An 11,819-nucleotide genomic window follows, 5' to 3' on the forward strand; every position below is an offset into this window, starting at 1 on the left:
ATGCATTTCTCCAAAAAGATGCATTTCTCAACAGTGATTTGTAACGTAAGGCACAGACAAATGATGTTGTCTTCATGAAAGGGGCTTCAGGTCACAGAACGCTTTTATGTGTTGTTCTAGAGGGACAAACAGCATATTTTGTATTTTACTTGTTGAGATATTGGCTATACACCTCGCATCAGCCTTTTTTTAATAACTACCGTGTTCATCAACTTTTTGGTCCTGTTTTTGTGCACGACTGCACAAAAACGACTGCGTTTCTGTAGACCTATTCGCTGTATTATGCAATGTACAGCATGTTGTGAAATTGGTAAATGTGTTTCTCAATTTGCTTGTGTTTTATTTATTTGCAGTATTTTTTTCTACAATGAATCCATATGTGCAGTGAAAATGTTTTGCCCATCGTGTTTTCTCAAGTCCTGACCTTTCACACACATATATTTGTGCGCATACACACACACACACACACACACGCTCAGACATTAAACACAGCATAAGACAGTATGCATAAACGCTACACAGTTATGCATGAACAAACATGCAGAGGCCAGGCCCAAGAGACGTTTTCTGTACACAGATTCAATCAAATAAAAAAGTTAAACTTGTACTGCATTCAACTCATTGTGTCAACACAGAGACATGTTGACACAAATGTATGCACAGTCACAAACTTCTCCGTGTGTTCTTTTTATGAATCCTCCCTCAGAATGACTTATGTATCCACTAAAATATTTTTGTATCATAAAACAATTTCATTCTGGACAGTAGTTTGTTTTTCAAAAGTAAAAGGACCCAAAACCAGTTCTCTGTGGCTCTTTGTGAACGTTTGCTTCCTTTATTGCTCTTTTCCTCCCCCTGGGCTGTCACTCCCCCTCAGCTCCTCCTGTTCTATACCATCTACTGTTTCCTGTCTCTTTACTTCTTCCTGTCTTCCATCCCTCCTTCAGTCTCTCCATCCCTACCACCCCCTCTGTCTCTCTCTCCCACTCTTTCTCCCTCTCAGTTGGACTCATGTGGGACTGATTGAGCTTGAGGATCCAGCCCTCATCAAAGGCTGAGTGTGGTTGAATGCGAGCAAGCCACTGAGGCTCCAATCTCGCACTGGTTAATGAGCCCCCTCTCCCCCCTTCCTCCTCTTCTTCCTCAACCCAACAGCCCCCCCCCCTCCCCCCCAGCCCCGGCATCCCTCCAGCGGCAAACTCATACGACATTACCTCCCCCCTTCCTTCTCTTTTTCCTTTTTCTCCTCCCTCCTTCCTCCTCCCACCAGCCGCTCCACACTTCAGTATTCTCATATCTCTCTTCTTTGCAGCTGCGTCTCTCCGCTCTTTCAACTCATTCATTGCTAATTCAGCTTCCTCTATCATTCATCTATATTTCAGCATTTCAATCCCCACATTTTCTCCTTCTTTCCTCTTCTCCCTCGCTCCCTCGTTCCCCAGTCCCTCGCTCCATCAGCCACAGTCCCTCCTCAGGCTCAGCTCCAAACCAAGGCTGGCGTCTGTCTCTCTGTGTCCAACCCCCTCCTCCTCCTCCTCCTCCTCCTCCTTCTCTAACCACCACCACCATCACCGCACTGATGATACATACACTCTTTCACTCTCTCGCTGCGGACCCTGACTTTAATCACTGCACGCACTTCAGCCGCACACTTGCTTGTGTGCACACACATGTAACAGAGAGCTGTACACAGGTGGGCAACTTGCAAACTGCTACATTTATGCGCACGTCCTTGTAAACACACATTGGCATAATTTTGCTTAAGCATACATGAATAATTCATCATTTCCGCCTTCGGTTTTGTTTTTTCCATAGTGAAGCAAGAAAAATGCCACAATAATTTACATGAATGTAATAAGTCAGTGGTACAAAGGAACCTCTTTTGATTTTATTCCAGATGGCAACTGGGTTTTTGGTCATTAAAATTCAAAAATGACTTTACTAAACTTTACAGGAAAGCAGTGAAAAGATGGTACAAACTGATTAACTATTATATTATTATAAATAACTGCTGGAGAAGTGAGAAAAGCTTTGGTGGTGAAAAAAGAGATACAATAGTTTAAACATGAAGAGATAAAGCATCCATAAATTCCAAATATTATATTTCAGTAGGTCAATGTACAATAGCTGAGGCTCAGCAAGCCTTTTAATTACCAATGAGCCACACCAGGTTGTGCTGCATGAAATTATCACTGTGAGAGAGTAGAACAAGTCAACAGTACAGTAAAGTTCTTATACATTCTTGTCTTTTCACTAATAGTAATAACATGTTCTCTTGTTTGTATATTTAGTGTATTGTTATGCACAACTTTAACACATAATTCATCCAGCATTGCAAGGGTTACCACAACTGGTCATACTATGCAACAAAACTAAAAACTGATTGCTTAGAAATATAACAATACATACAAATGTGAAGTGTCCAAAATTTTCATTTAATCATTTAAATTCTTTGTTAATCTTAGATTTCACAAACATGGAGATTCTAAACTTTATAGATGTTTGGAGACAAAGACAGGCTCATATCTCCACAGTGTATCAATCAAACAATGTACAAAGCCTCACATATAATCACACATTACTACTAGAAATGTAGTTTATTCAGACATTTTTGTGAAGATTTTAGATTTCATATGAATATAGGCCACATTTAAGGCTGTAACCTAAACTAGCAACAGGTTGTAACAGCAGAACATCTTGTATTAGAATATACACTGCACATATGTCAGGCTGCATATGTACAATAGTCAGATGCTCTTTAGAAGTTAGTAGCACATCCAATAGTCCAAGCAAGTCTAAGAAACAAATGGCATGCATTCTCACACATCATTGCTTCTTGTAATGCAATAAATAACCTGGTTTACCTTTTTGATGATTTTTATAGAAATGGTACAATTTTGAATAATGAATGAATCATGTAAATAATTTAGAAATGAGTCATTTGAAAAATAATGAGATTTAAAAGTACCTATAAATATCTGACAAGTCCAAAATTACATAATTGGCTGCTGTTTAGTTTGTCTGCATGAGATAACGTAATAGACTGATGAACTACTTCCCAGTCCCAAATCTCAGAGATATAAATTTAGGGCTATATAAGCTAAAATATTGATATGGCATTGTTAAAAGGTTTACCTGAGTGACTCCAATCCCTGTCAGTAACATTTGACTACCACCTAACTAGTTTCTATCATATCTTTCCTAGGCATGTTTACCACCACTGTGTGCCTGAAATGATGAGTCGTGATCTAACTGATTCAAAATGTGATGTGTCATTTTCATGCTTATAGATGCAGTTAGATTATTATTGGAGAGAAATAACTTTTGACTCACCACTGTCGTTGTTTTTTGGGACAACAAAAACACACTCCCGTCTGGTGAGTCTTTCTTTAGGGACCCATCTTTGGCAGAAGAAACAGACCGACATCAGCATGCAGAGCACATTTGACAAACAACAGCCAAGGGCTTCATTTTGTAAATTTGGCCAACTCACCAAATTAATTAGTTACAGCTGATGAATCCAATGGCATTCAATGTCATGTATAAATGTGTGCTAGATGTCAAAAAGAATACTTTTCAATGCACAGATGTGTAGCTACTACAATTATCAGAGTTGATGCATATACAAGCACAGACTTTTGCACAACATACAATTTCCAACAACCATTTTCCCCTCCATACAATAGTTGTTGTTTTTTTGTTTGGTGTTATTCTGTCATTAAACAATACATACATACCACACTTGAAAAAAATATATACACAATACACAATGTAAAACCCCAGTTAATACTTCCATGCAATACTGGTCCATTCTGTCATCTGCATTTGTTTAACGTTTGCTAGTTGCCATCTTTCTTCCATAAAATACTGCCAGTCCGCTTCAAAACACTGCCCATGTATCATCACCTTCGCACTCAGGCTCACACCATTTCTGGCCCATCTCCCGTCTTTGTTGTGTGTGGTTGTCTGGATGAGGCAGAGGGGGGAAGACCAGCAGTCAGACCACTGCATATGTTTCCAATTCCCCCCTTGCAGACCTTCCCTCTCCTCTCTTGGCCTCCTAATGCCCTCTCCTCTCCTCTCCTCTCCTCTCCTCTCCTCTCCTCTCCTCTCCCTTTGTTTTTTCTTTCTACATTTCCAGCAAATTGCCCATTAGACTTTCTATTTGTCTATCTGCTGGCCTGCCTGTCTGTGGCGTGGCAGCCAGCTAAAACTATCTTCCAGACCATGCCAATTACACCATGGGAGACCACTTCTAACATGTTATACTACATGGCTACTAGAAGCCAACTTCCCCACACACACACACACACACACACACACACACACACACACACACACACACACACACACACACACACACACACACACACACACACACACACACACACACACACACACACACACACATGCCTTAGAATAAACTATTTATTGGGATCATGCAACATGCATATATCTTTGCATTTTTGTAACATCCACAAAATTCACTCCCATGTATAGACTCTACTCTTTTGTGTTGTAAATGGCTTTAGCTGATTTGTACAAAGAAATTGTACATTTGTGGACAATGAATCTCTTCTGTCCTGCTTTTGGGTTTACATGTTCAGCATGTAGCTGAAGAAAACTGTAAAAAACATAGTTCATAAGGGTATGACATTACATCTGGTTTTACTGTCATGGAGTATTACATATATGTTCTAAATGTGTTCTCACTCCTTTTTTTAACGTCTTTTTTAACAGACATTTGAAAAAGAGAAAAGATCTCTCTTCCAATAAAAACTGACTGATCAACCTCACACATTTCCAGTCCCAGACAGTGACCAAAAAAAGTCAAACGATGCGGTCAAATGCTTAGCTAAACATTGTTGTTGCATTCTGTAATAAAAAGAAGAAACCTACAAAACCAAAGGCCCTCTGAGAGAAAGTTATTAATATGCTTTCAGCAGTAAATTAGCTCTACGTGTACATGTCCCTGCTCATTCTCTTTGTTTTGTCTTGTAGTCATTCTTCCATCACCCCCACTGGCTGAGTGTGTGTCCCTTGTAGCGGTGAGACTGAGACAGCATGGTGATAAAACTGCAGACGGAACGGGAGAACAAATGGAGCACATATATAGAACACATGTGTTTGACTTGTGGAAGGATGAGCTATAGTTGGTACCAGAATGGGATTGTATGTACTGTGTCTATATGTGAGGGAAATAAACCAAGGAAGCATTTAGACCATACTAAAAAAACATGGCTGACATGAGACACCAAGAGACAGCAGCTGTGTCTGTCTGTGCCAATGAAAATAATTTCAGAGCAAGATGAATGAACTTAAGGTGCCAATCTATGTCTGTACCTACGGTACAATGTGAACCGATGCCACACACAGTGACAGGATCTTCTTGACAGTATGGTGAGGTCCCTCCGATGAGAGGGGTGTTTTCCTGACTGTTGCACAAAGTAATTAGAGACAAGTCTCCAGGAGGTCACAGTTTAGTCTGTAGTGGCCTTAAAAGAGACCGAGTGGGAGTAAGTGTGCAAAGAAGAAGGTGAGAAAAAGAAGCAGTATGAAAACTGGAAGTAAGACAGATAATTTATCGTGATTGAAGATTCAGCTCACTGGATTAGATAACTAATGTTAAAGGAGCTCAGTCTGATACCGTTAGCTACTGAGGTGCTTTAACCCCTAGCGACCTGGCTGACGCGCTGCCTAATGTTAACATGCTGTGTAGCGTTTAAGAATCGTCAGATGATGTTGCGTTGCAGAATAATAATACGTTTATTTGGTTTACCATGCAGCATTGATATGACCATTCTCTCAGTTTTCAGCGTTAAAGCAACACCAAAGATTCTTTTGTACCTTAAAGTAATGTTGCAAAATCGTTTCAGTGGTTCATCAACTCGTAACAGGGTGCATTCTGCATTCGCTTTGCGGCCCTCTATCAGCTATAACCGCACTATGCAAGTTTGCCAGATCGGGTAGCTGATCTGTAGTTCTAATGAGACATAAGGGTTACGGTAATGGACAATTCCGCTTCCAACCTGTAGGGGGACTGAAGAGGAAAAGTGCTTTGGTGTTGCTTTAAATCCATAAATAATAAGACAACATTTTGCACAAAGGTTTGGCGCCAATGCGCTCCAGCATCACAGCGTTCAGTGCACTAATTAATGTCTTTCTAAATAATGGATCAAATGACTACATCTAATGTGAAATGTGTCATTTGTAAAGACTAACAAAAAAAGAATAACGACCCGACTCTACAGTTCCCCAACTCTGCTCTTATCAACTTCATTTCCAGCAGCAGCAGGCAGCTGTTCAGCAAAATAAAAAAAGCTGACAAACTTCATAGACAGACAAAGTTAGCAACGAGCTGGTGAAGGTAGCCAAACAACCAGCAAGCTAGAGACCCAACCAAAACTTAGCTAAAAAGAAGGTGAATATTTGACTTATATTTGTCAGATGGGTAGAAAGAGATCTCCAAATATGTCTGCTGAATGTGTAAATAGGCAATTATTTGCTAAAATGTTTTTGCCATAACACCTTTATAAGTTGATAATATGTCAGATAGTGACAGGGACGGACTGGGGCTAAAAAACAGCCCTGGACTTTCTCCCAAATAGGCCCATCATCCGGCCATTCACCCCTATCCATGCGCAACAGACACTAGCCAGGATGTCCTGATATTATGCCACAATACTCTAGCCTATCAGACAAGGTAGACAGCAAGTAACATCTCAAAACCGATGATGATAATTGGGGTTGTGTTTATTAGCCATTTGCGGTTGGTACCATCTTTACAACTAAACACTCTCTGGTGTTTAGGTTTAGGCTTTTGCTGAGGGTAGTAAGCAAAAAATTGTTCCAGGCTGTGACTATCTGACTTGGGCCGTGTGAAATATTGTCATGTAGAGCATCCTGGGACATCCTGGCACTTCCACGTCATCTTTTGTGCTGCAACTATCTTCAACCTGAATAAACAAATTATTTTAAAGATAGGTTATTGATAAAATGTGTGTTGCTTTTTGTTAAAGAATTAGTATTGAATAACCTATTTAATATGTTGTAAATGTCATATTACACTTTTGATTCATATTAAGGCTGTGAAATGATGAAAATGACTAGGCCCTATCAATTTTGTCTGTGAAGCTTTCACAACCAACCACCAGGTCTTTGCCAGTTCCACAATAGTAAACGCAAATATGAAAGACAAGGAAAAACTGCACTCTGATGGAAGTCAGACAGAAAGTGCAAGCTAGGATTTTTTGGTTAAACTTTTGGTTAGATTTGGTGAATTACTTAGCCCCCTTCCCTGTTTGTTAGCATGTTTAGAGTGGTACTGCATGCCTGATGTTTTCCCGTTTAATTCAATACCATAGTCTTCATCCTAGCAGTAAAAGTGAGCTCACTACAACCTCTCATATACAACCAAGTGAAATCGCGGTCAACCCGCAATTTATTTTGCGTTTAATGTTTCAAATTAACCTAACAGAAATTATTAAAAACTTTAAGTTCAACAGCACTAAATGGCACGATACTTTTCATAATCATGATGCACACCCATGTTGATAGCTGCCTATGCAATTTGCTAAGATAGGGATAAAGGCAGCCTATTATAATGTGTCCTGTGTACCAGTATCTCTTGTTGATGTGAAATTAACTCTGCTGTCTGTCCCTCATCATGACCAGGCTGTGGATTGGTGATAGCCATAGACAGTATATAATAATGGACCAACAGAGCCCATTGCTCTGGACAGAGACCAGTAAAGGATATTAGAAGCACTTTTCCGGTGAGCGCTGAGCGTTACTGCGCAGCCTCCAACTGAGAGAGACAAAGTAGGCCTAAATGTGACATGAACAACCTGTCTGAAAGTTGTAAGTCTTCTGGTAGCTGTGCCAAGAGAAATCTCAATCATTCCCAATCTTGCAGAGACGGAGAGCGTAGGTATATGTAAGGAGATAACATGGGCACAGGCTAATTATTGCTAACTAAAATGCTAGTTAACATCAGTAATTAAACCTAAACAGCTCATGTAAGTCCAAACTGCCTACGAGCTTCTCCTGTACTATACGGTAATTCCTCTACTATGCGACAGTAAGTCGCTTGGTTATGACACAATCGTTCAAGGTAATGGAGCCTTTTATACATTGTCGTGTTTCTTTAGAAATAAACAATGGACAAATAGAGTCTTTAAACGCTTCAGATGTAAAGTTATTCACTGTCAAAGTGACGTCAAAATGAATGGCAGTAATGGAATGCTAACGGGAGGTGATCGCTTTGTAGCATCAAAATGGCACCATAGGAGGTTCGAGTTCTGAAAGGAAGCTTACCCATAGACAGTATATAAGAGAGCTTACCCATTGACATATATAAAATGGACCAACAGAGCCTGTTGCTCTGGACGGAGACCAGTGAAGGATATTAGAAGCACTTTTCCGGTGAGCGCTGAGCGTTACTGCGCAGCCTCCAACTGAGAGAGACAACGTAAATGTGACGTGAGCAACGTGTCTGAAAGTTGTAAGTCTTCTGGTAGCTTTGCCAAGAGAAATCTCAATCATTCCGAATCTTGCAGAGACGGAGAGCGTATGTATATGTAAGGAGATAACATGGGCACAGGCTAATTATTGCTAATTATTGCTATTCACTGTCAAAGTGACGTCAAAATGAATGGCAGTAATGGAATGCTAACGGTAGGTGATCGCTTTGTAGCATCAAAATGGCGCCTTCGGAGCTACCAATGGGAGCTACGCGTTCTGGTTCTGAAGCGAAGCTTACCCTCTTGGTGATAGCCAGACTAGTAGTCCTACTCTTCTTCCTCAGTTTCTTTTACACGTAGCATAAGTACGTGATCATATTAGCGCCCCCTGCTGTTGGCTGTTAATATCGCTTTATTCAACGTTTTTTTTGTGCCGACGGCGGCCGTCAGTTGGACAGCTGTTCTGGACTTCTCCAGAATGCACAGATTGTCAGTCCGTCCCTGGATAGTGTGGTATCAGCTGGTGCTGTTGCCCCCAAGTGGCCAGAAAATCAAATAATGTAGCTTTAAGTAAAAGTAGTAATACCACAATGTAAAAGAGAAAGAAAGAAAGAAAGAAAGAAAAAAACTCAACAATGAATGCTTCAATGCATCATATTTTATATGCTTATAGTAGGTTTTTAAAATTGCCATCTGTAAAGTAATTAGTAACTATAACAGTCAAATAAATGTAGTGGAGTAAAAAGTACAAGTAAAATACTCAAAAACACAAAAATATGTGGTGGAATAGAAGTTTAAAGTAGTAAAATGAAAATACTCAAGTATATATATATATATATATATATATATATATATATATATATATATATGCACCTTAAAATGTTCTTAAGTATAGTACTTTAAATGTACTTAGTTACATTCTGACTGGAAGTATAATATTATACTAATATTAATACTAGTATAAATATTAATATAATAACATTTGATAAGCATTAAACGAAGTTAATGTTGGAATTAAACAACTTTAACAGCAGAGTTTGGAATTTTAAGATTGCCTGTCATACATAATACACATACATGTGCACAACAAACAGAGTGGAGCTTTCAGAGGTTTATTTCCCTGGAAGTGAATCAGACTACATCATGCTCTAATTGCCCAACTCTGTTAAAAAAATGATATATTGGAGGCCATAACACTGAGGAAGTTTACTCTGCACGAGTGCCATCCCTCAGTGCTGGTGTAGGCTCCTGCTGAAGTCTGCATATCCTGCTTGCCGCCTTGTTAACCCAGAATACCCTAATGACTTCCCCTCTCTCGCTGCAGAGCCACACTGTGAAGTCATCCATGTTTCCATGTAGCCTAAAGTGAGGAGAGGATTGAGGAGGAGAGGAAAGGAAACTAGACAGTATGGAGGACAATCGGTACCACTAATGAGGTGTGCTCTGATGGCATAAATCCTCTTTAGAGTAAGCAGCATCTGAGTGGCTTGAGCCACCAATGAACATACATTATACTCATAATAACCATGTAAAGGAGCATATATCCTGCCCCACTCAGCTGTAATGTTTCTCATATTTTCTACTCTAAATAGCTTTAATATTTCTTCTGACTCTACTTAAAGTATGGAAAATAGTTAAATAACTGATTACACTTATTTATTGCCTTTATTTTGAGGGAAACAAAAAAAAGGAGACAGAGAAGGCGGGAATGTAGCAGCGCAGCCTTTGCAGGCCACAGAAATGTTAGTTGGGTTTTATCGCTGTTTTACATCACTGTCAGCTCGTGAACATTGTTGTTGCAGAAACCTCACATACTGTTTGGATGATTCAGGGTTTAGGAACCAAGAACTAAAAATAGTTGGATATCAATATATAGTATACTTTCACAAAAAAAAAAAACTAAAAGTTGTCTTCATTATCAATCAGTATCTTCATATATTATCATTCTAAGGGTAACACTGTCAGACAGCAAATCTGAAGCAAGTCTTTTTTATATTCTGTTTATTATTTTGAAGTAACATACTATGTCCTTAAGGTAGATGATTTGAGCTCTCAGAATGGCAATTGGTTGGCGCCATCTTGTGGTTGAATAAAACAGTCTCCAACTGCAATTCTTCATGTCCATGATAAATGCATCACACAAATATGAGCAAGCTTTCAAACACACAAATGTCCAAATACATAAAGAAACACAAGGCACGTGTATAAAAAATACACACAAATATAAGAAAAATTCACACTTGCATGACGGCATACATATAGACACAAATACAAAAAATAACACATTCACATGCACAGAGCTAACTGTGAGCAACAGGTATTTTTGTCAGCAGACATTTTTACTTATTATAGAAAGAAAAGCAGGTGTTACTAATAACATTAACAATGGCTTTGTTCTATTGCCCCAGTAAGCCACGACAGTGGGACAGTGAGCCATGCACAACACCAGGACCCTGAAACTGAAGCAGCTAAATGGGATTCACCAACATTCATTTTATTTAACACCTGTGCTTTGTACTGTACCTACTGTGCCTTTATTTTGGATTGATTATCAATCCAGACAGTAGAATAATTTCCTTTGACTTCAGCCAAATTAATTAATTAATAATAATTAATAAAATTAATAAAACTTTATTGCAGACCAAGGTCAATATAACACACAATACAGTATAAAAATATAAAAGAGATACAAAAATACATAACAATTACACATTAACCCATAGGATATACAGGCTATTGCACCAATGCTGTCTTAACCTGGAAGTGTATCTATAACAGCTTTTCACAGGGCTGACTAAAGCTTCAATTATGTGGTTCTCTGACTTGTCCAGTCGACACATGAAACTAAACATCAGCTGTCTTAAGAGTGCCTCACAGGTTGGCACTCTAGTGGACACAAACAAATGGCTAGCACTATGCCACCTAGGGACATGGAGCAACAGCCTCATTGCATCATTGTATGCTACCTTAAGCCTCTGCATATTTTTTTTCTTATAGTTAGACCACATGAATGTTATGTGTATCCTGCCAACTGGTTTTGATGGGTATAGTGACAGAGCATCTCTTGAACTGCCATTGTCATTTTATTTATTTATTATTTGCAATAAGATAAAATCATGCAATTCCAATAAAAAAAAACCAAGTGTGCATTGTTAGGTAGGTTCTGTCTGCCAATTTGAAAATGACAATGCAAACTCAATTTCCCATTCAATTTCATTATGGAATGGATACACCTGGGAGTAGCTACTCTATTATCCACATAGTCTGTATTTTAATTTTCAGTTTTGGCAGCCTTTTAAAACATGAATATTTGTATTATATTTCCAGACCTGAAAAGGACAGAGACATTGTTGCAGC

This window comes from Perca fluviatilis, chromosome 4 (genome assembly GCF_010015445.1).
Source record: "Perca fluviatilis chromosome 4, GENO_Pfluv_1.0, whole genome shotgun sequence".
Classification (NCBI taxonomy): Eukaryota; Metazoa; Chordata; class Actinopteri; order Perciformes; family Percidae; genus Perca; species Perca fluviatilis.